Genomic DNA, 4,979 nt, shown 5'->3' on the forward strand with positions numbered 1-4,979 from the left:
TTTGAGAATGTTTGGAGTAATGCTGATTTAATGAAATAAATCAGTCCCGATATATTAGAAAATATCTGAATATTATTATTTAAATAATATTCCTATAAGGATAATCCTTATAAAAATAATTGAAGTAGAAGTTTTAAAACTTATACTTGAAATGAATAATAAATAACCAAAGATATACTTATACGAAAGTACGATCTTTATTTAAATAATCGAATATAAGTTTGATTATCGAAACATTATTCTTTAATAAAATAAAGAATATTATTTAATAAAATAAGCGAAGTCATAAGTCCTCGAATGAATATTCAAAGTAATATTCATTAAATAAAATAAACCGAGTCATAAGTCCTCGAATGAATATTCAAAGTAATATGAGCCAGAGGATGAAAATAAGTTTTACACTCAGGAAGAACTTAACAGTTGGAGGACAAATCTATGGCATATATGGCTGCAAAATTTAGTCATGTTAGATTCAGAAGAAACCCAACTATAAACCAAGGGGTTCATCGGGAAGATTTCAGAAAAGAAGCTACTCATCAGGGTCAAGCTCCAGAGGAGGCTATAAGTCAAGTTAGATAGGTAAGAGCAAAACTAGATGCTACAACTGCAATGAGTTAAGGCACTTTGCATCTGATTGTAGAAAGCCCAAGGCAGCAAAATCAAATGACTCCTATAAAAAGAAGGAAACTTATGAAGATTTGAAAAGGAAGAATGAGAAGCTGAAACAGAAGCTGAATGCTTATGTGGTGAAGGAAAAGGGAAGAGCATACACAGCTGAAGGAAAAAGCTAGGATGATACTGATTCAGATGAAGAGGAAGAGTACGTGAATCTGGCTCTTATGGAAGACTCTATAGAGGAATTATCACAATCATCTCATGTTCCTGAACTTACCACTATAGATATGTCTGTGTTTGAATACAAATCTACTGTGCATGAACTTACTTTAGAATTATATAATGTTCATACAAGCATGCTTGCATATAAACTTGAAAATGATAAGTTAGTTCTTAAATATGAGAGTTTAATCTCTAGGAATGAAGAACTAGAATTGCTTGTAGTTGGACTAGAAGACCTTAAGCAATTCTTTAAATAAAATAAACTGAGTCATAAGTCCTCGAATGAATATTCAAAGTAATATTCATTAAATAAAATAAACCGAGTCATAAGTCCTCGAATGAATATTCAAAGTAATATTCATTAAATAAAATAAACCGAGTCATAAGTCCTCGAATGAATATTCAAAGTAATATTCATTAAATAAAATAAACCGAGTCATAAGTCCTCGAATGAATAATCAAAGTAATATTCATTAAATAAAATAAACCGAGTCATAAGTCCTCGAATGAATATTCAAAGTAATATTCATCAAATAAAATAAACCGAGTCATAAGTCCTCAAATGAATATTCAAAGTAATATTCATTAAATAAAATAAACCGAGTCATAAGTCCTCGAATGAATATTCAAAGTAATATTCATTAATAAAAATAAAGTTATCGAATAAACCTTATTCGATTAATAGTTTTGAAAACTATATCTATCTATATATATAAATATATATATAATATACTCGGGAACATCGACTCCCGGTTTTAGAAAATGTTCACCTTTAGGTCCCCTATACTAAGGGTATACGGAACTACTGCTTATCTCTAGCATAGGTATTATGTAATTATAAGCAACTGAATCAACAATTACATATCAAGATTACGAAACAGACATGCATATAAACCATATTAGCATGCTCCAATATATCGCAAGATTTTCTAATTAACCAACATGCATCTATCACAAGATAATGCATATACATATATACATCACAACAACAGTATAATGGGTAAAAAAATTGCCTGAGTGTTCCCGGATAGACTTAAGCTTAGAGTGGGTCCGATAACCTATGAACAACAACATAAGTCGGAAGGTGAGGTGATATCTTGCACTTGATTTTATTCTTCCTAGTATAGCATTCTAGGTTTATTCTTTGTAGCAAATCTTGGGGACAAATCTTTGTAGCTTGCTAACTTACAAGCTAAACTACAAGGTTAGCTTCCTTAGCACACTATTTTGCTAGCTAGCTTGTTCATCCTATGGTTAGCTCACTATTTGATGAAGTAACCATGGTTACTTCCTTACCATGGTTTAGTTAGTGCGTTACGTTTATTTAATCGTTTACGCGTTCGCTCGGTTACTTAAACGTTCTTCGTCATACTTACTCGTAAATGGTTCACGATGTAATTCCTTTCGTATTTATTCCTTATATTTTTATTTATCCTACTTGAATATAAATCCATAGGATTTTAATCTCATAATTATATTGTGATTCCCGTAATCCTCGATAAGTCGTAAATACGGTCGTTTTTCAAAGTTCATTTTCTTCCAAAACTAATAGCGTTTACATACACTCATTTGGTACGTATAGTCGTAATATCAATTCCGAAACTCATTTTCTCATGCACTACATAGTGTGGACTCAAAAGTTTTTCCCGTCTGTTAGGGTTACTATTCATTAAAAGTTTTACAAGGTCTCAAAAACTCGAGTTATTACACCTCAAGAGCTTGTCCTCATCACTACCTGAAAGGTCAGATGCAATTATAACAACAAAAGTAGATGCATCACCTAAAAAAGCATACCTCAAGTGTTCAGGCAGTGGTTTAAGCTCAAAAGTAGGTGCTTCCTCAATTGATGGTTTGAGCTTTCCCTCAGCATTCTTGAGATCAGTATTTCCAAGAGATTCAAATGGCATGTCTAACTTCCTTTTCCAAGGAAAAGCATTCAGATATTGTAACTACTCATTGCCTTCTTCATCTTCACTGTCAAAATCCCCTAATAAGGCTTTTTCTAAGGCATCAGACCTTAGCATATGAGCAAGTTCTGAAGTAACTGCAGAATTGACCAAATCCACCTTGAAGCACTCCTCATCTTCCGTAAGGAATTTCATCGAATTGAACACAATGAATGTCACATCTTGATCTTGCACCCTCATAGTGAGTTCACCTTTTTGCACATCTATCAAGATACGACCTGTAGCTAAGAAAGGTCTTCCCAAGATTATGGGAATCTTCTTATCTTCCTCGAAATCCAGAATGACAAAATATGCAGGAAAGATGCGCTTGTCCACCTTTACTAGCACGTCCTTCACGATGCCTCGTGGGTATGTAATCGAACGATCAGCCAATTGTAGAGACATGTAGGTGGGCTTCGGATCAGGCAAATTCAGCTTTTTGAAGATAGACAACGGCATCAAATTGATGCTTGCTCCCAAATCGCAAAGGCACTTGTCAAATTACTACTTGCCAATGGTGCAAGGAATGGTGAAGCTACCTGGATCCTTAAGCTTTGGAGGTAACTTTTGTTGCAGCACGGCACTGCACTCTTCTGTCAGAGCAACGGTATCAAGATCATCCAGTTTCACCTTCTTCGAAAGAATACCTTTCATAAATTTCGTATAACTAGGCATTTGCTCAAGAGCCTCAGCGAAAGGTATGTTGATGTGAAGTTTCTTGAACACCTCCAGAAACTTACCAAATTGCTTGTCCAGCTTTTGTTTTTGCAATCGCTTAGGAAAAGGTGGTGGAGGATAGAGCTGTTTCTCCCCTGTATTACCCTCAGGCAGAGTGTGTTCAACAGTAGTCTTCCTTGGTTCCCCCTCTTTCTCCTTTTGCATTCCTTCTTCATCTACAACTTCAACTTCTACATCTTTTGCTTTTTCAGTATCAGCAACTTTTCCAGACCTTAAGGTGACAGCTTTGACTTGCTCTTTAGCTTCCTTCCTTCCTGGCACTTCAGTATCACTGGGAAGTGTGCCAGGTTGACGATTGAGCAAGGCATTGACTATTTGTCCAATTTGATTTTCCAAGGACTTGATAAAAACAGCGTGACTTTTGCACAACAGCTTTAACTCCTCGAAATCAGCACTGGAAGGTGGAGCAGCACCTCCTTGTTGAGGATATGGTTGCCTTTAAGCAAATTGCCGAGGTTGCTGGAATCCAGGTGGATTAAACTGTTTATTTGCAGCTTGCTGATATGACTGCTGAACCTCATTCTGATTATTGCTCCAGCTAAAATTGGGATGATTTCTCTTATTAGGATGATAAGTAGCGGGCACAGGCTGCTGCGGTTTCTGGAAATTGTTCACCTACTAAACAGATTCATTAACAAGAGAACACTGATCCATAGCATGAGAACCTGCACAAAGCTCACAGACACTAGATAATTGATTTACGCCATAGTTGGTTAAAGAATCAACCTTCATAGTCAGCACCGTTAACTGTGCTGCAATAGCTGTAGCTGCATCAATTTCCAGAATACCTGCTACTTTCCTAGGCATCATCCTTTGAGTTGGGTTTTGATACTCATTTGCATCCATAGTTTCAATGAGATTATAGGCCTAATTATAGCTTTTTTCCCACAAGGCGCCTCCAGAAGCTGCATCGAGCATGGGTCGAGATTGGACCCCCAAACCATTGTAGAAATCAGTGATCACCATCCAGCCAGGCATCCCATGATGTGGACACTTTCTCAACATCTCCTTGTAGCGCTCCCAAGCTTCGCACATAGATTCTCCTTGTTGCTATGTAAACTGAGTAAGAGCACTCCTCATAGTTGCAGTTTTGGCCATTGGATAGAACTTCACCAGGAACTTTTGCGCAAGATCTTCCCAAGTAGTGATGGACCCAGCTGGTAAAGAATGTAACCAGTTCTTAGCTTTGTCCCTCAGAGAGAATGGGAAAAACCTCAGCTTGATAGCCTCATCAGTGACACCATTATATTTGAAAGTACTACAGATCTCGATAAAATTCCTGATATGCATGTTGGGATCTTCAGTCGCAGCCCCTCTGAAAGAAACAGAATTCTGCACCATCTGAATAGTGTCCGGCTTGATTTCAAAGGTATTGGCCTAAATAGCCGGATGAATGATGCTAGACTGAATGTCATCAATTTTAGGCCGAGAAAAGTCCATAAGAGATGGATCAGCTTG

The 4,979-nt window shown here is 36.6% G+C and overlaps 1 non-coding gene across 1 annotated transcript; it reads left to right on the plus strand.

Moving 5' to 3' along the window:
* The first annotated feature begins 4,497 nt into the window (after positions 1-4,497).
* Positions 4,498-4,604, plus strand: LOC141681284 (small nucleolar RNA R71). The gene has a single exon (XR_012558725.1). It is a non-coding gene; the product is annotated as a small nucleolar RNA R71 (small nucleolar RNA).
* Positions 4,605-4,979: the final 375 nt, after the last annotated feature.

The sequence above is a fragment of the Apium graveolens genome, chromosome 8 (assembly GCF_009905375.1).
Source record: "Apium graveolens cultivar Ventura chromosome 8, ASM990537v1, whole genome shotgun sequence".
Classification (NCBI taxonomy): domain Eukaryota; kingdom Viridiplantae; phylum Streptophyta; class Magnoliopsida; order Apiales; family Apiaceae; genus Apium; species Apium graveolens.